This window comes from Psammomys obesus, unplaced genomic scaffold (genome assembly GCF_907164565.1).
Source record: "Psammomys obesus unplaced genomic scaffold, mPsaObe1.curated_primary_1811, whole genome shotgun sequence".
NCBI lineage: Eukaryota > Metazoa > Chordata > Mammalia > Rodentia > Muridae > Psammomys > Psammomys obesus.
In genome coordinates this window covers 39,040,948-39,066,093 of record NW_026585644.1, presented here as the reverse complement: position 1 = coordinate 39,066,093, position 25,146 = coordinate 39,040,948, and the positions used below count along the sequence as shown (strand labels likewise).

The following is a 25,146-nucleotide window of genomic DNA, read 5'->3' as shown; positions in this document are numbered from 1 at the left end:
GGAAGCACTAGTAATAAACCATGAAACTTCAAAGTCCAACTAAAAGGTGCTTTCCTGACGTTAGGAAGAAGCTGAAAATGAAACAAAGCCAGACACACATGCTGTGGACAGTGGGTGCATGATATCCAGATGGATGCGTTCATCCACACCCAAGGGTTATGACTTGCTACGATTTATTATGACAACCCCACATTTCAACTGAAAATAACATTCTGAAATAAGGATAGCAGCTAGGAAATGTTTTACTCCAGAAATTAAAATTCAGAGCAGGGCGTGGTGGTGCATGCCTGTCATCCCAGCACTCTGGGAGACAGAGGCAGGTGGATCTCTGTGAGTTTGAGACTAGCCTGGTCTACAAAGCAAGTCCAAGTCTACACAGAGAAACCCTGTCTCAAAAAAACCAAAGGAGGAAGAAGAGGAGGAAAAAAAGATTAATATTTGAGTTTGGAAAAATAGTTTTCTTTTTAATATATATATATTTTTAAAATCAATGTTTTCCTCTCAAGAAGCCAATCTTGTCCTCACAATAATTCTGTTGCTGACTCTAATACCCTAGAAGGACCTGATGTCAAGTCACTTGAAATGATCATCACATTCCTTTGATTGTTGCACTTACTTCAGAGTGAATTTGATGATTGTGGTGGTGGTCATCGAGGAGCAGGAGGAAGAAGACATGGAGAAGGGATCATTTTCAATGCTTTCCATGCCAGTCACTGCTCTGAGCTTCTTAGGCCCCACCTACACACACCCCAAAAAAATCTACTCTGGAGGTCCTGTTCCTCCCCAGCCTTCCAGTAAAATGTAACAAAATCCTTATTACATAATTGTTACTAAAATACAATGAACTTTTGTGGGATGAATTCTGAGTGATTCCTTGCCCCTTGTCTCCCATTTTCCTCACCCACCCTCAATTCAGGGCCTCAGACTTTCCGGGCAAATGCTCTACCACTGGGCTACACACAGCACCCAGGCCTTGGATTTAATTAGATAACTATTCTGTTTGTTTTTCTCTGAGTCAGGGTGTCAGTGTGTACAAGCTGTGTAGTCCAGGCTATCCTTGGGTCTCATGATTTTCCTATTTCAGACTTCCAGTTCTGAGATCATTAGGTACACACTACAACATCTAACTCAGGTTTTGATATTTTTTTTAAAAAAGTACATAACAAGCTGGAAGTGGTAGAGCTATTAGGGAGGCCGCCTTAAGTTTAGGAGTCGCCTGGGCAAGGTAGCTCAAAGACAACAAAATTGCATAAATAAATGAAAACATTAAAAAAAAAAACTATAGGGGTGGTAGGTCATAAAACTAGAAAGACAGTCATGAGAGAGAAGGAAGATCCCCAGTGGTGGATGGAAAATAGAAAGAGTAGTGGAGGGCTGGAGAAATGGCTCAGCCGTTAAAGGCTAAGCTCACAAGCAAAACTATAAGAAAGAGTAATGGAACACGTGTGGTAATTAGGCATAAGAGAAAGTAACTGGGAGGGAACCCCCCCAGAGTGGGAGAGGGGACATGGTGAAACCAAAGTACAGCGATGCCTGTGTATGAAGATGACACGATGAAACGCATCACGTTCTGTGCTAATCTAATTACTTAATCAGAAAGCAAAAGGCGCTAGAGAGATGACGTAAGAGCACTGGTTGCTCTTCCAGAGGACTTGGGTTCGACTCTCAGCACCAATATGGCAATTTACAACCAACTTCCAGCTCCAGGTTATCTGACACCCTCTTTTGGTCTTCATGGGCACCATGCATTCATGTGCTGAGCAAACACACATGGAAGCAAAGCACTCATACACATAAAATTAAATTAAAGCAAGAACAGCATAAGGGGACAGAATGCTTTATTGTTTTTATGACCTCAGCTATTTTATCATTGGCAGTGATAAGTTTTAAAAGATAAACTTTTTTTCCATCATTTTGATACCAGTTTTGTGTGTGCAGATAATAAAGCCTCCAAAACCTGTAATACGGATTATTTTCCTTCTCCAACTGAAACTGTACTATGTTAAAATATAAGTGAAAACATTTGTTCCTATTTAGAAACCTGTGTGTTTATAGTACTCTTTTATGAGATGGCAAAAATCTCAGTTTAAATTGCTTCTGAATCAGGGATTTGGAGCTAGACTTTTTATTGGAACTGACTAAAAGCCAAACATAAGAACCTTAAAAAAAAAGTGTCTTTCAAATTCTTTCTTTGCTTTTAGTTTCATTTACACAGCTTGAAGCAACCAACTGGAGAGCTCCTCTTAACGACACTGCTGTTCTCTTTTTAATTTCAAATGTTTATCCTACCACAAATATTTCTTCTGTTTTTATTTTCTTTTTTCCAAAATAGGGTTTCTCTGTCTTTTTCTAAAAGGAAAAAAAAAATCTCAAGAGGCTGCGACACTGCTCATCCTTATATCCAAGACAGCAACTAACTTGCTTATGCCTGATTCACAGCACAGACCTACAGAAAAGAAAGCCTAAGTTACTGGAACACTCTGCAGTACCATTGGTCCCATTCAATTTCTATAATGTTCACTGTTATCATCCAACAGGAAAGAAGTCGCTCCACCTGCCTCACCAGAACAGAAGAACTCATTTGAGAAAAGGTTTGAGAGCACTGAACCACGTGATTTCAAAATGAAGAAGCTCCGAAGTTGTGAAACGTTCCCAACTGAATTTGCAAAGTAGTATTCTGGAATTTAGAATATAGTTTCCCCTTAGGACACCATTATGAATACATTAACAACATATTTACATACAAGAGGATGAGGAGGCTTTAGAGGGAGATCTGTCAACATACCACAAAAAAATTTTGGGTTTCTCAAGCGTTTTAGAGCCATAGTTTTCAACCTTCCTAATGCTACGACCTTTTAATACAGTTTCTCATGTTGTGGTGACTGCCAACCATAAAATTATTTTTGTTGCTACTTTGTAACTGCAATGTTGCTACTGTTATAAATCATAATGTAAATATCTTCTATGCAGGCGTTCTGATATGCGACTCCCAAAGGACCATCTACCCATAGATTGAGAAGCACTGATTTAGAGGTTGGTAGCATGGGCTGGTATGGTTAGCTTCCAAAACCATCCACTTCCTAGAGCCAGGAATCTAATGGTGACTTGTAACCTAAAAAGACAGGGAAAGAATGCTAGAAGGAAAGGAAGCTAGCTTTTCATGAAGTAACAAACAGAGGAGAGCAAAAAATAGGAAGAAGGAGAAACAAATCTGAAGTTTAAAGGTCATGTTGGAAGAGCAAAGAACCTATTGGCAGAGAAAAATAACCACATAAAGATATCAGACACACTTCTGGGTAGGGGGTCTCAAAAAGTGCAGTCTGGTTCTCCTAGGAAAACAGATCCAGTCAGCAGTATAAATCACACAAAACTGAGAGGAAATCAGTTCATGGAGTGCCAAAGTCTGTCTGCAAGGTTCTGAGGGGTGGAGAATTGTTGAAAAGTGTGTATGTTATTGTCAGATTAAAACATGTCAGGGGTAGAACAGCACTTCTAAAAACAGTAAATAACAATGTTGCAAGCATGGGGACTATGAAAAAGAAGGTCATTTTCAGAGGAGCAGAGGGAGGTTTTCAATCAATCTGGGGTAAGGAGTAGACCTGAGGTAAGGGGTAGATCTGGGTTAAGGGGTCATCCTGGGGTAAGGGTTTGGCCTGGGGTAAGAGGCTATTTATGAAAGGTTTTGCATGCCATGGAAAAGACCTTAGAGCTATGTAACACAATAGAGAACTGAGCAAAGATTTTTAAATAGGGTGTCCTGTGATCATTTAGAGAGAACCATTTGGCTCCAATAGAGAGGGGAGACAAGCAGGAGGTGTTGGTCTCAAGGCCTGAGTCAGCCACTGGCACAGCACAGGGGACATTGTGTGATAGCTTCAGTCATCTCAAAGTGCTCACACTTGACTAAATTCCCATTCATTAATTCCTTTCGTGACCCAGCCCACGGGTGTCATTCTGCCCGTTTCCTGGTCTCCTCTAACACCCTGGTACTTCATGAGGACCTGCCTTCACTTCTCCCTCTCCTTTTCTTTCTCCATTTGTCTCGATCAAAGTTCACTATCGATTCCAGGAATAATGCTTACCAGTGACTAACATCCCTGAAACCATGTCTGAGTGCGGACAGTGTACTCTCTTCACTGAAAATCCTGTGAATGGATCTGCTAGTCGTAATAAGGATTTTTGAAGGCTTGAAATAGTAACTGAAACCAAGGGTAGTAAATTTAGAACCAGAACACAACAGTTTCTGTGGTAATCTGTGGGGATTTTACAGGCATGCAGGGTTCCACAATAGCTGGCTGTTGCCAGTTGTATCTTATCACACTATCTCATTTACAGCAGCTCTGTTTAAGTGTTAGCTTCTGGTTCATAGCCCAGGGGACAGAGCATGTACTTCAAGCTGAGTAGCACCTGCTTTTAGGCCTAGCACTCTGGAGGCAGTGGCAGGTAATTCTGTGACTTCAAGGCCATCCTGGTCTACATAGAGAGTTCCAGGACAGCCAGGGTTACACAGAGAGACCATGTCTCAAAAAAAGAAAGGAAAGCAAGCAAGCGAGCGAGCAAGAAAGAAATAGAAAGAAAGCGAGCATGTATTTATTGATCTTTTTGTTTATCTATTTTACTAATCACACATTCGGTATTCACCAGAATTTTAGTTAAAAAGATAATTCCTCACTACTAAATGTAACACAAGTAATGTGTATTTGTGCGATTAAAACTGAAAAAAAATACAAATTAAAATGCTTAAACATCTCATTAATTTGGTACTACATTCCTTCATTGTTTCAGAAAAAACACAGGATTGGGAGATGGCTCAGTGAGTAAAGTATTTGCCACACAAGCGTAAGGACCTAAGTTTGGATCCCCAGAGCCCACACAAAGCCAAGGGTGGTATCAAAAGCCCCTGTTGTTCCTACAGTGAAACACGAGGCAGGAACAGGAGAATCCAGGTAGCCCATAGGCCAGCTAGCCTGGGTACATAGCTGCAAACAGGAGTCTCAAACAAGTGGAAGGCAAAAGACTGGTCCGATGGCCTGTGCAAGTGTGGCATAGCACATACATGCCTGCCAGTCATACACAGGAATACAACACACACATAAGAAAGTTCAATGACTAGGAAAAATACCAAAATGCCTGGAACTGTCTCTACATACGAAAATTAAGAAATTCTTGAGATCTGAATGTACACATTGTATGTATTGTAAATAAATGTGCTGTCATTGTTTTGTCTTTCTTTCTTTCTTTTAAATGTTCCTGCTTTAAGTCCTTTTTAAGTGCTGGCAAGTACAGATCTGTGCCACAATGCCTAGCAAGGTAATTTTCTATCATGGTAGTTTCTTTCGTAAAATTTAATGTTTGGCTTTTGGAGAAAGCAGTCATTACCTTCATAACAGAGGAAGAAAAGCCAACCACCTACATATTTTTGCACTCTATAAATCTGCACCTTTGCTGTAACACGGGCCATATCCAAATCATTCCACCGAGTTTTTAACTGAGGCCTATGTGGATGACAAGAACACTGTTGGAATGCCATGAGCATGACATCAGCAATGTCTCTCTCAGCTGTGCTTGCAGGTCCAAAACCACAAGCCTGCTTTACATAATCACCCCAAACTCTGTCTCTAACGTGACAGCAGTGAACTGCAAGAACACACCCCTATAACGACATCATGAATACTGCTCACAAACGCCTTTCTCTTTGCACGTTTTCCCTCTTATCTGAGAAAGCCTATCTAATGATAGACAACTAACTGCAAGTCTCTGTGTCTTCTCTACAGTGACGATCGTGTAGGAAAATCAATTCTACCTCCATCTACAGATTGCAAAATGGAGGTCTCCTGAAATGACACAGCTCATAGCATTATTTATTGGTGCTGCTGGCATTTAATTTTTTCAAAAGAAAATTTCAGCTACGTGTAAAATCATACACAAACCCAACTTCCACTTTAATATCTAGTTTTCTTGATTCTTGTAGGAAAATCAGATCTCCCTGTTACTAGGTTTGCCAACCATGAGGCAATATTTGATTGAGCTAACCAACAAGTCTCTCTCAGGCTCCCTAAATCTTCACTACTTTCTGTAGTCCCCTGAGGCTGAGACCGAATGTCACTTATTCAGTGATGTGCTTTTCCTTTTTTGGTAGTTTTAGGAAGAGAACTGGTGCCAGCTTGCTGTTAACATTTCTTTGCCAGCCCCCATCTCAGAGGGCCCCACTGGGTGGTCCTCTGACCGCTCAGATTCAAATGCAAAGGAGGACCTTTCACTGTGAAGAGGCTGAGAATGGTCCTCCATGTAGATTAGTTACCAGGGAAGACAAGGTGGCTACTGTGCTTACTCAAGCGCAAAACAAATTCTATCTTCCACCTGTGCCCAAAGCAGGTTTGGGGACTTTTGCACATCTGTCGAGAGAGAGTCATTAGGCTAACAAGGTATTATTTATTTTCACTCAAATTATCCTTAAATGTGTATATTACTATGAAGTTTACAATTCCCTCATATTTCTGTGGGGTTTTTTTTTCTTTCATAATAAATTCTCAGATGAAAGAGAGTTCAATGGATAAAGCAGTTGGCACACAAGCATAAAAACTAGAGTTCAGAGCTGGATGCTCTGTAATCACAGCACTCAGAAAGGCAGAGGCAGGCGGATCATTGTGAGTTTGAGGCCACCCTGGTCTACAAAGCAAGTCCAGGACAGCCAAGGCTACAGAGAAACTGCCTTAACCCACTCCCCAAACAAAACAAAACAAAAAACCCAGAGTTCAGATCAGCATGCCCATGGCAGCCCACCTGTAACCCCAGTGTTGCTGAGGAAGAGACAACAGATCCCCCAGGCAACCTGGGTATCTAGATTCACTCCTCATTCAATGGTAGATCCTGTCTTCACACACACAAACACATCCATCTGCGCATGCACACGCATGCTTCCACCACACACACATACACCTGCAAAGAAGTGATGGCACGATGGTGTTCACTAATGAATCATGTGGGTCTATACCTTCCCAGCATTTCCTTTAGTATATTGTAAAAAGATTAAGAAAAGATAAATGTCTATTGACTTGAACTACCTCTAAAAACTGTGCCTCCCCAATCTCAGAGACAAACACCTTCAGTACTGTACACTTATATAGTGTTACACTCTGCCCTGCTTTCTCTTCCTGTTGCTCCTAACAACTAAGAATATCTGACTTCTCCATGTAGGCCCATGGAAGTCACACACGCTCCCCACTGTGGGCTTTTCAGAATAGTTTCCTGTGTGTCATTTGTAGCTCTTGAAAAAAAAAATAAAGTCACAAGTAAATACTGGCTGGAGAAGCTGAGCTGGTAGTCTTCCTTTGTGGTTGTTTATTACTCTAAGAAGAGAAACCAGAAAGAACAGAAGGTTGTTTACTGGTCGGGGCAGCTGCAGGCTTGGGCTTCTACCATCCAGTTTCGTCTTCCTGTTCATTCAAGTTTTCTGCTAATGTTTTGGGTTTATCCTGGAAACTATACTCTAATTCAGAAGGAGACTACAGCAATGGGAGACACAAGGTGCATTTCCATTTTTCAAGGGGTCTTTTTGAGGTTGGCATTCTTATTCTAAAAGAAGATTCATATAGACAAAATGGTAATGATTGGCCCATGTGTAAGCAATGAGTATAGTGGCCAAAAGAAAAAGAGCCCACTGTAGTAAGCGTTTAGAACTCAGGTTTGCATAGGGGTGGGAGTGTCTCTGAGGTTCAGAATGCATGCCGAAGCGAGCTGATTTTGAAGTAAAGCACCTAGTGATGGATGTGTGGATTTTCTACCACGAAGCAGTCCACTTGTCATTTAGCTATAGAGAGATGTTTGGCAATCTGCTAACAGTCACGGAATTTCTGCTCACTGGTCTGACATCAAGGAAGTGTAACTCTTTGATTTTGCAGAGGTTATCTTGACCTTGTTACCTCTCCTCGTCAAAGTAAGTTTTTATTTCAGCAATCTAAAGTGGAAGTGGGGGCTTTAGTAAATGTCCACTGTCTCTAGCTAATGGACTCCGAGAAGCTGAAGCTCTCCTGGGAGTTTCCTAAAAGCTTGAAGACAGGTAATTAGGGGTGAGCCTCTGAAGAACTCAAAGTAGGTTCTGGCACAAACTACTGGTTCTGTAGCTCTCAGGCTGGTATCCTACCCCTGTCTGTCCATTTGTTGCTATGACATTGAACCACTAGCTATTGGGGGAACCTCCTGATCTGTCAGAATTCAAACTAACTTATCTGGAAATTGCAGTTTGCTTCAGTCCTGTCTCTAAATTCTGCCCACATCAGGCAGGGACAGCTTGGATAGTCGGCCTTCCCAGTGAGACGGAACCCTGTGGAAGAGCTACATGCCAGGCAGAACAAGAGCAAGCACTCCCTGTGTGGCCTAAACACTGACTCTACCATTCATTGAGCCAGAGTTAGAGAAAGGCAGGCACAGCACTGCTCCCTGACCCAGATCCTGTGCTTCTGGGCTCCCATCTGCCCCCTCCCCAGCTCTGGGGTCTTCCAAATGCACAGCATCTTCTCCCTAATGCATCCTCCTTCTTCAGTCCCACTCACCATTTGACAGTATTGGGGGGGGTGGAGGGAGCATGTGGAGCTCTTTAAGGTAAAAGTTTAACTTTTTTAAGTCTGATCTTGGTCCCGCCCTAGTAACTGAAATAATTTGGTTTTGGGTTTTTGGTTTTTTTAGTAGTTCTAATTACATAGGTAATTTTTTTTTTTTTTTTATGTCACAATGCAATTTGTTTCAGGCCATTTTGGAGGGAGGCAGAGAATAAGCATGAATACAGTGATTTGTTTTCTGTCTGTGAATAGAGTTCTTTCATGTAGGAACCTTTTTCTCTCCTTTTCTGTTGCACAGCTGGTCCCGTTGCACACACTCTGGTGACCTTGTAGGGGATGTGTTTGGCACTCTTTCACCTACAAACCATCTATGTTGCTGCATCTACAGGGCTGGGAGAGGTGGAGGGATGCTCACTGTGAAGGGGTTGGAGCTGGCTTGTTCTAGCACTGGCCCCTTCATTTAAGAGCAACAAGCGCACCGTTCTAGGTGTCAGCAGCTTCACATTCAAATTAGATTTATATTCATTGAGAGGAACATGGCTTTGCCAAGCCCACGTCTGACAATGCCTTAAAAGCAGCGGTTCTCAACTTTCCTAATGCTGCTACCCTTTAATCCAGTGCCTCTTAGTGAGGTGACACCCAACCATAAAACTACCCCACAGCTACTTCATAACTGTGATTTTGCTACCGTTATGAACCATAATGTAAACATCTGATATGCAGGATATATACTATGGGACACCCTAAGGGGTCATGACCCACAGGTTGAGCACCACCACAAGTAGGGCAATTCTTCAAGATTAACAGGTTTTCCAGCCATTTCAAGGGTTTTTCTTTGTTTTTGTTATTTTGTGTTTTTGTTTGTTGTTTGTTTGTTTGTTTTGTCTTTATAACTACCTTGAAAGAACCAACAACAAGTTATATTTATCTTTCTGGAATCAACAACTTTCCTTTAGAGAAAACAAACACAGATAAGTTGAACCTCTCTTTGAAAAGCACAGATCCTACATAATATCGTACTCTTATTAATGATGTGTCCGATGAGTTGCTTGGCAGTAAAGTATGTAGCTGTCTGGACTTTATTTTGCAAACAAAACACCGCTGGGCAAGATAGCAGAACAGATACGTGGACTGATGGGCAAGGAACAAACACAGAACACTGTTGTTGAATTCACTGAGCAACCTTTGGGTGTTCGCTCTCCAATTCTTTCAGCGTTTTAGTTTCTTTGAACATTTCCATCATATAATTTTGTATTATTCATTGTTTTTTTATTATTCATCATTCACTTTTATAATATTTATTATTTGAAGTTCACCTCTTTCAAAGTTCTAGCATTTGAGATCTGGTGAACAAGCCATGTACCTTTTAGAGTAGCCATTGAATTTTGTAACTGTTCAGCCCACCCAGCACAAGTCCTTCATTTTCAGTCTGTCCAGGTGGTTCCTTTTCCCTTGAATTTTAGATGCCATTTCCTGCCTGTTTGCCATGATTTGGTAATGATTTTTTAAAATTTTATTAAATTTCTTTCTTTCAAGCTGGGCATGATGGTGCACATCTTTAATCCCAATACTCCACAGGCAGAGGTAGGCATATATCTGAGTTCAAAACCACCCTGGTCTACATAGTGAGAACCAGGACAGCCAGGACTATATAGAGAGACGCTGTCTCAAAATCAAACAATGGGTGCGTGTGTTTCTGCTCTTTTTCTTTGTTTAGCACATGTTAGTATGTGCATATGTGTGTGCGTGTACACACCTGTGCCGCGGTGCACGCGTGGAGAGGGCAACTTATGGGAGTCAGTTCTCTCCTTCCACCCTGTGGGTCCCAAAGGTAGCAGCAAGTGCCTTTTCCCACTGAGCTAATAAGTAAAGACTAAAGAAGGGAAGAGGAGAATATAGGTGGAGATATAAACAGCATTGAAAAGTAAAAGATCTTAAAGATGTGTGATGAAAACATGGGAATTTATTATGTTATTTTGTTTACTTTTGTATATATTCAAATATTCCAGAAGAAAAACTTGGGTTTTGTGTTTGGATTTTTGTTTGTTTGTTTTATTTCTGTTTTTGTCTTCATTTTGAGACAAGATCTTACAAAGTTGCCCAAGTTGGCCTTAAACTTCTAATCCTTCTATTTCACTCTTCTGAAAAAGTTTTGTTCTTTTGTGAGCTTTAAATAACTCCCAACTATATCTCAATATTTCGGAAGAGCAAACACTATTTTTGGCCAGCTATAAGCATGTCTTTTCAAGCCCTTCTTTATATGCCCCGCTCTATGATTCAGCTCTATTGAGTTATTTGTAATCCCTAGAACAGACTTTTTGAAAATACTCCCATTTTCTTCTCAACAGTAACAGCTTACTCTTGTTGTTGATGATGATGATGTTGTTATTATCTGCTTGCTTGTTTTTACTCCACCTCAAATGTCATCAAGTCCAGGAAATTTTTTTTGGCTCAGCCTGATAGAGTTATCTCAGTTTCCTGGAGTATAATAGTTCTCTGTGGAACACTACTTCATAAACATATATACTTGCATATCAATGTGCTTACTGCAATACTTTACAATTCATGCATGATTAACAAGTTGGTTAAAATTCTTGGGGGGGGGGATAGTCCATATAATTATCCATGCTTGATGTTTTAAAATACAAAATGAATCATCTTGTATGAAAAAAAGTTTTAGATTTTTAAAATTCTCTTTATGACTTCTGCATGAGGGGACTGCTAAACTGGACTGTACTTATTAAGCCCTTAAAAGTTTCAGATTTAATAATATTTCTAAATTTAGGAACTAAAGGTCCAAATAACTTTCTAAATTTATTAAGTTCTAAATTCATCTGTCTTCCATAAGCTTGGCATGAGACAATATTCAAGATGAGTTTCATGCATGATGTATTTCACTAATTCTTATAGCTGGATAGACTGGTCCTCAGTTCTTACATCTTATTCAATATCACCATCACTGGCTAAGTCAAAGCTCTTGCAACTTCCAAAGAGAGGTTGAAAGAAGTTTCTCTGGTTGTTTTTAATACAAAGATGAAGTGTCCTGAGATATCTTATATTGATTTTGTTCCTAGCTCTGTTTGGCCCTTCTAGCTATCTACAACAGAAACATTTTCTATGAGTGAGTATGACTGTCCCTCTCAGTGCCAATGTTATGTCATGTCTTATAAAACTTAAATACAGCTCTCAGGGAACTGTCACTTTTGGCGAATCTGCTAGTCCTACAGTCGTGACCATTTTTCTACTTGTCATCATCAAAGATTGTATAATGATGCTTGCGTGTTGCCAGGAGCTGAGTTCTACAGGACCACCCTGCGCGAAGACCGACGACCACAGTTGAGACAACACTTCAGTAATGAATACTGAACGAGTATGTTCTGGGTAGGAACTAAAAGGAGACTTGGAGTGCAGCTGTGAATCCACAGAAACTAAGGCTGCTTCTCTGTCTTGTAAAAGTCTACTAATAGAGATGACATACGCACCGGTCCTGATGCAGCATCAGTTGCATGGAAAGCCAGCGGTTTTCACTGTACAGTGGCTGCCCTCTCCATAGACAGCATCGGTTTTAATGAGAATGAGAGATGGCACCATTATGTTAAAAATGCTTGGGCGTTGCTTCCAGCTAGAATCTCATCTGAGGTGGCCTTTTAAAATGCAGAGCACTTAACTTTCCTGAAGCTTGCTTTCTTCTCTTAAAGTATAGTCCTCACAATGGTGTCCACTTTTCCAGTGAGGTGAAAGTAAAGGTTATTTTCTTTCCCCTTCCCACAGCAGGAACAGTTTAAATACTTACTACAAAGGAGACCCAGACAGAAGCAGAGACCTCTCAGAATCAGGAGTGGCTGCGGAGTGAGTGCCACGGAGAAACCTGCAGAAGCACCCTTCAGAACGCCCACTGCCCATGCCACAGAAATACTTTCTACTCTGAGAAAGCAGAACTGAGACCTGAGCAGACTCCAATGTTCATTCAAATCGAACTTGCAGTGTGAGTAGCTCAGAACCAAACATGGATGTGCTCGGTTCTTCAATTTAAAACTGCTTAAACCTCTTGAGTATTCCTGAGCTCCAGGAGTCTGCATTAACCTGAAATTTGAGAAAGAGCATCCCTCACAGTGCGAGTTGCTACAGTATGCCTGGGAAAGGACATATTTCTCCCTGTGTCCTTGATTCCAGGTCGAAAGTGTTGTGCAACAGGGGCCTGAATATGCAGTTTTCTAGACGCAGCTCTCTCATGTGCCTTCCGATGCTGATTTATACAGAGGACACCAAGGAATTCTGGTGTCCAAAGCAGTTTGGATTGTGGAGTAGAGAAGTGACTGAGCCGTTTTGTCCAGTTGGAGGTGGACTCTGCCATTGACAGATGACTGTGTCTAAGTCCATTTCTCGCTCATCAATTTCCCTTCAGGCTAGTGGCTTAGGTCTCTGCCACATTACAAATGTCCCAGACAGGAAAAAAGAAAGGCAATTAAAATCACTTATGTACTCTCTAGTGAAGTTACTTGTCTGCGGGTTTGAAAAAATTAATCAATGGGAAAACAATAACTAAAAAGGAACCCTGGGAATTGATATAAACTACCACATGTTATTTTTATTCCCCATTGGTAGTTCTCTGTAAGGTTGTACCAGAAACATGTTCTTAATTAAAACTCTGGCTATGTTTATAATCCTAAAGCAAATCAATGTAATAATAATGATATCTTACGGGGTGGTGACGGTTCACCTCTTTAAGGGAAAAGATGTGACAACATTCCTTATTTGGGAAATAAGGAAGCCTTCAGAAAATAAAAGTGCCAATTCTACTAAACAGAAGGTTAAAAGATACTGGTATAGATAGCTGCAGCTGCCTGAATCGTGTCACTAAATAGACTTGAATGAAATCCTTCTCTTATAGTAGGGGCATCAAGATTTACATTTATTTGGATTCCACTGACAAAAATAAAATCCATGACACCTACAACCAGCCATTTCACTGTCTTTTTGCTTTTAAAAATGTTCACTCATATGTTCTTGGGAGGTGCAGAAAATTCTGGTTGTCACAATAGCCACTAAAGGTGAAAAATACCTTTTGGATCAGTTCATGAATTAATGTTTTTCAAGACTTTCCTTTAGTTCAAAGAAAGCAATCTTAAGTAGTCACATTACAAAGGTTATTATAATAACTTTTATTGCAAAATGCTTTGCACGTATGTTCCGCCGGGCTATTACTGTGTACAGCTGCACTCACAAGCACTGGACATCACATCAGTTTTATGATCTGACCAGTGTGCTGATAATGGTGTTAGCCAATAAATAATGAACATACCGGAAAACTGACCAACAGCAGAGAGACTCAATTAGTCTACTAAGCTAAGATTCTTCAGAGGGAGAGAATGACTACACAGACGGAAATAATAACATGGCAGAATGCACTCCTGCTCCCTGGATGTGAGTGTTGTGACCAGCGGAACTCCCAAGAGTTGCCAGTGCTTTTGTTAGGCAAGGAGGATGCATGCAAGAGAACAGACTGAATTTTTGAAAATGTAATCAATTAATTATATAACTAACTTATTATATCGCAGAAACAAACTCCCTTAAAGCTGACGTTACGTTGTGCTGTCATTGTTAAGACTCCAACCTAACCACAACAAAGGCAAAAATCATGGCTAAATTCCATTACAAATATTATCTGAAGCCAAGATTTTTTTGTGTCCGTGACTGAGATGGCCTCACTTCTGAAGTCAACTGCTCATAACCTTCTTTAATACCATCCACAATATGTATCCCCCAGCAGTCTACGAGAGGTAAACCAGTGCATAACTATAACGCATAATTATAATACAATGCATAACAGATGATAATGACAAGTTACAACCCTTTTCATTACAAAAGACAGTTCGAAATGTGCACGGTGATGATGGAGTTGACACTAGTTTTTCCCGGATGACAGCATAAACCAAGAGAAATTCCTGGGATTCGGGGCCAATAGTCTATATACTCTATGTAGAATTCTGACACCTACCTTTTCTATGACTATGGACAAGTTGCTTACACTTTTTCATTCTCGGTCTCTTCTCCGTAAACAACAGTAATGATGCCCACAGGCCTTCATGAAATTGCTGCAAATTAGGTGAAGCCAAAGATCAAAGCACACTGACATTACATGCTACAGGCTGTGAAAGGACAAAGACCCCCTGAAAGAATAGAGCGCCCAGGACCTCAGGTTCCATAAAACAGTGAGAATATGCCACCCCAACGGCTAACTCCTCTTGTAAATGAGCAACGGACACGAAGGGAAAGAAGGGAGCATAGGGCTAGCTCTTTGAGAACAGGTGTCTTTAAGGCATACAATCTGGCAAGATACACATTGCTCTGCATCACAGAATTCCATTCCCTATTGTAAGACATCCAAGAAATTAAGCAAGAATTTGATTTTGCTGCATTCCAGCTCGAATATGCTTTAAGAATGATGTCAAAATTCTGAGTCCATTCTTTGTGTGTCTGACTAGCACTCAATGAATTATATGATTCCCTTAGGGGAAAAAAAAAAGCAATTTCCATCAAAGATCAGATTCTTCATATCCTCATGGTTTTATGAAATGCAACCAACCAAGAATTTAAAGCATGTTTTTCAAAATTATGGTATCTGTATTGAGCATGTACAACTCCTTTGCCCTTTTCATTAGTCTTTAAGCAATACAGAAAAACAATCTTAAGTCACATCTCCAAGTAAGACACTGATGATTTAAGACACATAGAAAGGAAGATCAACATAGGGTATATCATACCCCGTGCCATTGAATATGGGGTCATGGACATATGGATCACGCCTGGTGTTTGTGAAGTCCTGAAAACTTATCATCTAAGGACACTAAGGAAAAACTCTAATTCCCATTGGAGCTAATTCTCAGTGTTCTGGTTTAGAAGAAGACACTGAGAGCTACTATTTTGGTGGACTTACTTTTAGAGGGATTGGGTGACTAAAACTAAAGATTAAAATTTGTCTTTTCTTCCTATAAATAGTTTGATCTCAAGGTACCCTCCCATGTAAGGCTTATTTACTCAATGTTCCTCCAGACTGAATGAAAACGTTCCTACTCCCCCTGTTCCTTATGTATTACACAAAGCCTCTTGCTCATTTACAGTTTTGACATTTAACCAAGGGAATGGATATAGAAATGCAGATGAAATTTGTGAAAATGTTCAAGAAATAGCTTTCTGTAAAGGCTCAGCCTGACTGATGACCCAGAAGAAGCACAGGTTCCCAGTTGGCAAGTGAGACAGCCTGTGTCTAGATGCATAGCAAAGCAAACTGTAAGATGAGAGTGACTCATAGCAAAATGACACATGTAACAGCCATCAGATCTCCGCCTTCCACTCTTAGCCAGTCCCCTGCCATGGGACCTATTTCATGCTGTACTCTTCAGACACAAGTGTAATCACACATGCACAGCTGTGATAATTATTGTGCATTTAATATATCAAATGGTGTGCAGAGGTATATATATTTTCATAGAATATGCATAGCATATGCTACGTGCCTTTGAGCCAGTCCTTGGCTCATGGTACTTTAACTTAACAATTTTTTTTAACTGGGTGATGGTGTAGTATCGATATTAGTGGTATTTATATTGGACCACTTAATGGGTGATATTTTGAGAGTATCAGAGTGAAGGATTGTGCTGTTTTTATGACTAAGAAAAAATAAACAGAAAAAACCAACCTACTTGAACAAGCACCAGCCTTCTAGGTTGAACCATACGAACAGATCTGAAAATAGTTTTTCCAGTACCAAGCCAGCATGGATAAAGGTGGCTATCCTCCAAAGAAAAGTAGTCTCAGAAGAAAATAAATGATGGAAAAGCCATAAGGGAAAGCGTCGGTGAACATTCCAGGTTAATAACAAAAATCTCAGGGCTGGACTTACCAACACGAAAGTCTTCACTGTGAACTGGTTTTCAACAAGAAAAATAGTACACTGCCAGTCAGTGCTCCTTTGGAGTCTAGATTGAAACTGTCACAGAGGGAACTAGCCCTTCCTTTTGTGGAGACTTTAGAAGGCCATTGCCCACAAATATTGTGTATCTGATAGTATTGGAACAGAAACACTCTTGTTTGCAATTGATGGGATCTTCAAATGGTGGTGATTACACACAAATCCCACCTTTTGAAAAATGTACATGGACCAAGAGTCTAACCCAGTTAAATGCACTCAATAAAGCAAAGCAACTTAGCAACAAGGTGCCCTGGAGTGTTCCAGTTGTTTGCCCTTCTGGTTGGCTGGCTAATTGAGAGATGTAGCTCACAATGCTACCCAGCATGTCAAAAAAAGAAGGACCAATAAACAGCCAGATCAGACAAAGCTATGGATTCAAGATTCGAAGCACAGTTTCCACTGAATTCCTGTCACTTTTACACCATTATACAGTTGAGAAAATTGTTAAGTAGTGGTACCATGAGCCAAGGACTGGCAAGACATGAACTCCTAGTGGCATTACCATGCATATTCTATGAAAAGATGTACATCTGTGTACATCATTTGGTACGGTAAATGCATAAAAAGCATACACTTTGCTTCTTGATGTTCTACTGTCACTACAGTAGTACTGCAGATTCCCCATCTTCAAATTGTCTATGTTAAACTCAACATTGTACAATTTTATATCCAGATCTTTGACACTATGGTATATATTATTTGCATGTAAAATTAATGATTTTTAAATTATTTTTCTATTAATACTTTCAAAAGTTGGGGTATCACTGCATTGTTCAAACTCTGTGGGTGTTCAAAATTTCGGCAGTTGGACGATCAAAAAGACACTGAGTCCCACTTAGACACCCCTGTGTATATGCTTGGTGGGTAGGAAGTGTATACCCAGGGCCTCATGGATGCCAGGCAACTGCTGTACCGCTGGGCTCCACAGTATCCCTAGATGTTATCATACATCTGTTGTCTCAACAGAGAACAGTCCTCAGCCAACAATTCAATAGACATTGCATTTTATATGGGAGGGCTATCATTCTGGAGACATGACCTCACTGGAGAGCTTTGTTTGGGTCCCCCACCCCCCATTGTTAATCTATAGAAAATGTGAACTCTACTAAACACGAACTCTCATGAATGGCCCAGGCAACAGCAGCCCTCTGAAGGGAGACAAGGAAGTCACAGAAAAGATACAGGCTGACTCCAGGACCCCACAAAATGGCATAAAGAGGAACAAAAAATTGGAGCAATTTTTTCTCCCTGGGCACTCAAGATTTTGCAGTTTCTTCCACATTATAAGGAAAAGAGTGGAAAGAATTTCTGGTGCCAGAGTAGCCTTTTCTTGTCACCTACCCTCACCCCCCACCCTGTAGACCATGGAAAGCTGATGAGATATTCAAGATCAGCTGTGCCGAGAGACAGTGTGACAGAACTGCCCCACCCTGCACTATTTTCATTCTATCTTCACAGACAATGGAGCACAGTAGGGGTGAAGATGACAGAGTGTGCCCTGAAGCAACAGTTGTAAGCAAATCGAATGATTTGAGCCAGGAGGACCATCCATCAGTCATCTTGGACTCATAGTATCCTACTCTCACCTCAAACAAAACGCCAGCTCATGTGACTCCAAACGAACCCCGTCCCTCTCTGCTCCTTCAGGATTGTCCCAGCAATCCAGAAAAGGAAGCTGCCTGGGCATTTCTCTGCAGCTCTGATTCAGAGAACTGCCACTTTTAGAAGCTACGTCATCAATCAGGCTTCTGCCTACCCTTTCCTCCACAAGGGTTAAGTGTCCCTGAACAAACAGCTTAGTCTCACCGTCCTGCCCACTTTGCTGATTTCTGCAGAGCAAGCTAGTCACTGAACGCTTTTATAACTCACGTCACAAAGATCACTACAGAGAGACTAGAATAAGAAGGACCCACGACAACTCAAAGTGTTAGCTTTAAAGCCATGAGAGTGAGTGAGCTTACAGAAGAAAAGCATAGAGCTGAGCATTCAATTTAGAAGTATGTTTTACAGAATCTTACACATGTTACATAAATCTTTTTTTTTTTTTCAGAATTGACTAGGAATGGTCAAGGCAATTATACCATTAACTCACCAGATATTTTCAACAACTATGCTTTCAAGTTTCAGTAGTAAAACATTAGCAAGAGTCCGACCACCAGCTCCTATTTACCAGTTCACTACTTTGTGATTTAAATCCTGGCTATGAACCCAGAAATTCTGGATAACTAGAAGTCAACTCATTTGCTAGACAGGAAGGAATCCAGTCTTTCATTCTCAAAGTTGGAAGACACAGTAGCTAAAAAGAACACATTCTTAAAAAGTTGGTAAAAACACAAATTAACAAGCACAAATCAAATGCCTTCCTACAGTGTCACAGGGTACCAAAATCAACACGAAATAAAAAGTTGGTGGTAGCTTGAAACCCATGCATACACACAGACTCAGGCGAGTGCGTGCACACACACCAAACACACACACACACACCCCAACGTCTCTGGTTACTTACTGGGATAATTTTGTCTTCCTCACACCAGCACTCGGCCTGTCTAGCTGCCAAGTGTGAGGCATGCCACCAGCAGCTGTTCCCTTCGAGCCAGGCTGTGTGTCTTAACCAGTCATATGCACCTCCTGATAAACACCGCTCAGTGCCAGGAGGTCAGAAACTGAAGATCATTATTCTCCCCATTGGCAAACCTTCTCCTAAGCTGTGGGTTGGCTCAGCCACTTCATTAGCATGCAAGGCAGTGCATTCCACCATTTGTTTTCTTTAGGAGACAAATGGCCCAAGAGCTGATAAGTCACACCGCAGAGGGCAGGTCACTACAAACAGAAAGCTAACTGCCTTTGTGTGGGGGTGGGGAGGCTGAAAATCACCACTCTCCCGTCTCACTTAAGTTTTCTCTAGGGCGTCTAGTCAGCAAGAAAAGGGAACCAGGAGTTCAGCCAGCAGGTGGAAGTTGCTTTATAGGTCAGGTGCCATTAGAGCACATCACTCAGCTTGGTTTCATTTTCTCAGAACTCCAGACTCTGGTGTGTGTAGCTCTCCACAAACTAAGAGGACTGTCCCAAGGAAGGCAAACCTTAGCCCTCTAAGACTGCTTAATCGTGTGCCCACTTCCACCTGGCATACCCCTCCAAAGCGAGGGCTGCTGCAGCCAGAGATGGCTAGGGACAAGTCCAGAGGGGTGAAGGAAGATCTCATGCAGTTCTGTGGAAACAGCCAGTGGAAATGATTTCGTGTGGCCTCAAACCTCACTTCTACATAGTTGCCTATTGCATCGCTGTCGACATTCTGGGGAACCACAGAGCAGTTGAGATTGTCAGCCAGGGTGACTGGAAAGAGAAATGACCAGTTGACAGGTGCGCTGTTGGCCACTCTGTGTTCTGGGAAGCTGGGACAGGTGCAGCTTCTGTGTCCACACACAGTGGCTGCAGGCTGTCTTGCCCATGGTGTTGGATTAATCCTTTCCACCCGAGTTTATTTTTCTGCCTCACCCTCCCTAGCTTTCCTTCCTGAGAAAACCCTTGGAGCATGTGGCTTTAGGTGCAAGACCTTGAGTCTCTGACTTCTTGGAATATTAAGGTGACGCTTCCTAAAACTCCGTTGGAACTTACCTTTCAAGAAAGAGTGGAGATCGGGCTGAGAGTCAGCTTATTTGGAAAAGACTACGGAAAGGATGTCCTCCAGGGAATTTCTGGGTCATAATTAGCCTGTTTCACTGCCAGCCTTGATTTTTAAAGAGCGCAAACTCTCTTAGTGTGGGAGCATGTATGGCCAACCTTCCAAAATGGGGTTCATCTTACACTTTTTGTGGTGAAAATTAAAGCAGAAATTTCTCTCTGTAAAAAAGATAATATAAGAAAAAAAGGAAGGGAGAAGAAGAAGAAGAAGAAGAAGAAGAAGAAGAAGAAGAAGAAGAAGAAGAAGAAGAAGAAGGTGGTGGCGGCCAGTTTCTCAGGTTTAATTTTTTTATTTAGTTATGAAAGCCCATAGTATAAATAGAAAACACCAGAGATATCAAAACCTATCAGTGAAAGCTTAATGTCAGCAATAGAAACATACTCCAAATCTGGGGATGCAATGCCCTGAAACATGGCGTTTCCAGAGGCCTTTTCACGCCTGTGTCGATGACTCAAACTCTATTCCCAAACAGAAAAGGAAGCCTGCTAATCATCTGAAATTCTTCTGTGGTTTATTTATATTCCATGTTTACAGAAACAGAAGCTCCTGGACCCGATGACACTCACCAGTCACTTCATCTACAGCTGACTAGGTTGATTATTCTGATAATCCGTTATACACCACATAGTTAAGGAAGGAGAGACTTCTGGAAACTATTCAGTGACTAACAAAAGAATAAAAATAAAAAAAACAATAGAGAGATTCTTCGCCAATTCTATTTACAGCCAAGGGCAGACCCTGACGTACGTAGGAAGCAAAATGTCAGTTTGGAGAACAAGATATTGGCTCTTTCTACTCTGAGTCTAGTCAGGTGACTGACAGCTCTATAGTGATGTCATCTTACAGCCTTGCAAAGGAAAGAGAGAACTGATATATATATATATATTTACATATATATATTTACATATATATGTAATTATTATTCTTATTATTATTCTGTATACTCTCTGCATATATGCAGAAGAGGGCACCAGATCTCATAATAGATAGTTATGGGCCACCATATAGATGCTGAAAATTTGAACTCAGGACCTCTGAAAGAGCAACCAGTGCTCTTAACCTCTGAGCCATCTCTCCAGCCCTCAAGAGCACTTTTCTAACCACCTCACCCACAGGGGCCCACCATTTCCTTCAACTCCAAAGTCTTGCCTCTTTCTGGCTCCCCTCCCACCGATGCTTCCTGACTCTCTCTATGCACGCCACCTACACAGCGTGGGGGAGCTCCACACGGCTCCCACTCAGTACATCTTTCTCACCATCAAGCTGTGCCCACTCACATGGCTATTGCATCTTAACAACGATCTTTCCGATGTGATGCTCTTACTATCACAGCTCAGTCTTTCTTAACAATTAAGTTTCTGGAGAAGAAATTCTTGTCTTCCCGTCGTCGTCGCCGTCGTCGTCTCGGATCTCACTAAAGGCTCAGTCTGCTTGAGGTCTGGCTTTTCCTGCTTCACCAACACTGCTTACCCCAAGAGCAATGGACATGCTTTTGCTCTTATTTTACTTGAGCTTTTGTCTGTATTTGACCCAACTGACTAAGCGGCTCCTGGGGTGTGCTGAAAATCTTACTGCATCTTTCCTCAGCCTCATATGTGGCCTCCCTTTCTACCTAACCCTGAATTGAAAACAATCTTCCTTATTCCTGTTTTCTAACATGCATCATACATGCTGATTGACTTGCTTCTAGAAATCCCCGTTCATGACCTCAATGCCTCTTTCATATTTTAGCTATGATTGAAGCCTGTCAGGGGCAATTTTAAGTATCCAGAAATTATGAGAACTTTGACAGGCACTGTTTGCCATACGCCCCTGTTTATTTGTTATGCTTTTCTCCAGCTCTCCTTCTCCCTCTGTTTCTCTCTGCTGTGGAACAAAAACTTGCAGAAAATGATTGTTTTCATAACCTGAAAATTATTTTAATCATGATTAAATTCTTTAATCATCATAAAAATATTTCAATCATGGTCACAAGACCCTAGGCCATAATGAAAAAATTAAAATATTCAAAAGGTAGATAAAATTTCTGTGTATTAACTATTGCTTCATCATAACTGAAGTAAAATCACAAATATCTAAATGATATTTAAAAAGAGAAGCATACAGGTAAGTGATAAATAGCTTTAATATACAAACAGTATTAATACGTAATAGCTGGGCAGAGGATATCAGTAAATATTTCACAAAAGAATAAATGTGAATGGCCAATATGAATGTGAAAAAAAAAAATCAGATTCATTACAAAGGACAAATTAAATGAAAATAAGTTATCATTTGTTATCTATAAACTTGACAAAAATGAAAAAAATGATAATTTCCAATGTTAGAAGGTTTAAAAAATAAAAACTCCACTAGTCTGCACTCAAGAATGTAACTGATAAGCCGGGCAGTGGTTGCTTTTAATCCCAGCACTCAGGAGGCAGAGGCAGAGGTAGGCAGATACTGAGTAATCAGATACTCTGAGTTTCAAGGCCAGTCTGGACAGCCAGGGCTACACAGAAAAACCCTTTCTCAAAAAAAAAAAAGTAACTGGTACAACGTGTGAAGGAGCTAATTTTGTAATGTGAGGCAAACACTCTTTAAAATGTGATTTCCCTTTTACTCACCAGTTCCTGTTCTAAGAATATACTCCAAGGAAAGACTGTGGATTGCATAACTGTGTGGCTGTGTCTGAGTGCTGGAGGAGGCTACCTCGGTGGCAGTCCCTTCACAGGACACAGGGCTAGCTAACGGTCACAGAAGAACGATGTTCTTGCTTATCTTTAACCTGGGAAATGTTTGGTGTTGGGTAAGTGAAAATAATATCCCAAAAGTTTCTCCATCCCAACCTCACTTTTCCAAGAGAATGTATGTGAACATAGGAAAAAGCCTAAAACAAATATCAAAAATTTTAGACAGTTTATGTCTGTCTGAGTATCTCTGAGAGCTGAGTTCACTTATTACTGACCACCACACCATGGTTTGTTTGTTTGTTTTTAATTCAAGATCTTCTAAAAAAAATGAGACAAGGGAAACTGAGGCAGAGGATTTAGCTAGGTTGGTAGAGAGCTGGCCTGAACCAGAGTACACCTGTAACCCCAACACTTGGGAGCTTGAAGCAGGAGATCCGGAAGTTCTAGGCTATCTTCAGCTACATGGGGAGTTCAAGGCCAGTCTAGGATATATGAGACTTCTCCCATAAATAAATAAATAAATAAATAAATAAATAAATAAATAAATAAATAAATAAATAAATAAATAGACAGACAGACAGACAGACAGATAGATAGATAGATAGAGAAATAAATAGGTAAATAAATAAATAAATAAATAAATAAATAAATAAATAAATAAAATTCTCGAATGAATGAATGAAGCAAAACTACAAGAGAGGGGAAGTAATCTAAAAGATACATGTGTTCATTCAGCATTTACACAAAGAGGAGAAAGCCACTGACAAGAAAAAGGATTGGGAAAAAAAGAACAGAGAGTGGGGGGGGTTGGGGGCAAACCTTGGAAGTTCGTTAACACAGCTGCATATGTGTCAATTCGATCACCTGCAAGTCTTAGGGAGGAATATGTGACAGGGAATTGCTAGACGTGATGAAACCGGTAGGTTCCACGAACATGAGAAGAGGGGAGAAACAGTGGTCTGGCCTGAGCACCCCAGATTCTGCTTCCGGGGTACCGTCTTGAGCTTTGTGTCTACAGTGGGAGAGTTCCTAAATTCCCATCTTGTACCTGGGGACAGAAAGCACCCTCTTCCTTGCCAGGGGCTCCCTGCCTTGTACCAACCTCCACACAAGCTGCCCTGAGTTGCTGACACACCATCTGCTGTTGGCTTGAGGCCTTGACATGCGTTGTGACTTTGCATTCAGCATTGCTCTGTTCAGCCAGCCCTCGCCCTTACTTTCCACCCCACTCCACCCCCCCCACCCCGTATTTCTTTTAGCTTCAACATTTGTCTAAGAATCCTGGGGACACTTTCTCTGTTCCTTTTGCTTGACCCCTCCTTTCTTCCCTTCCAACTATGTGAAATTAAAGCAAGTACCCGATCATGGTGAACTCATCGTAAGAGCTGTGCTAGCTACATTCCTCTTCTAAAAAAGAAAGAATTGTTTTCTATGTGTTCAGAGGTAAGATTTTTAGTTTCATTGCCCTTGCACAAAACAACCATTGTCAACAAATGATTAGAAAAGGAATCTGCATTCAATCTACTGAAGAGCATCAAAATGAGACAAAAATCTCTGAACGTAAATTCCTTGTGAATAAAGAGCAACACATAGAGGTCCGTATACAAGAATAAGTAATTATAATATCAATTATAATATATTAATATGCATGTACTATGTTAATATTGTAATATAATCCCTGCTAACTGCTGTACAAAGTTTATTCTCATTGCAAAGCTCTAGGGAGATGCTGTTATCACTCCCAGATGATTTCTGTAGAGGTTATTTAGCCTACTCATGACTTTCAAGCAGTCTAAAGAATGAGGATGTAATCCCAGATTGCCACTCTGACTCTAAGCCCTGCACATCACTCCATCACTCTGGTAGCCGCAGAGGTTATCTTTGAAGCCACAGAAGACTTGTTCATCTAGTTAGGCCTACTAGCCTCAAGGCACAGCGATCTAGTTATCTTTCTTACATTTGAGAGTTTAACTATTGGCATCATAAGAATAGCTTCTTTAGCCAGGTGGTGGTGGCGGCATATGTCTTTATTCCCAGCACCCGGGAGGCAGAGGTGGCTGGATCTCTGTGAGTTCAAGGCCAGTCTGGCCTACAGAGATAGTTCTGGGATACCCAGGGCTATAAAAAGAAGCCTTGTCTCAAAACACAAGCAAACAAAAAGAATAGCTTCTAAATATTATCAACTGCAAATGGATGTTTAGCAAGTTACCATGGTGAAGTGGCTGTGTGATGGGCAGCAAAAGGACATTTACAGCATTCTCT

The 25,146-nt window shown here is 40.9% G+C and overlaps 1 protein-coding gene across 2 annotated transcripts in view; it reads right to left on the bottom strand.

Annotated features, from left to right (window-relative positions):
* The window catches only part of Rasgrp3 (RAS guanyl releasing protein 3), a 95,063-nt gene that overhangs the window by 44,100 nt on the left and 25,817 nt on the right, over nt 1-25,146 (bottom strand). The window contains exon 1 of one of the 2 annotated variants that reach the window (XM_055618328.1): nt 19,037-19,174. The exons of the other annotated variant lie outside the window; for it this stretch is intronic. The gene's annotated coding sequence lies outside the window, so the exon portion shown is untranslated. Of the gene's footprint in view, nt 1-19,036; nt 19,175-25,146 lie in introns of those variants that run through there. 2 annotated transcript variants of the gene reach the window in all.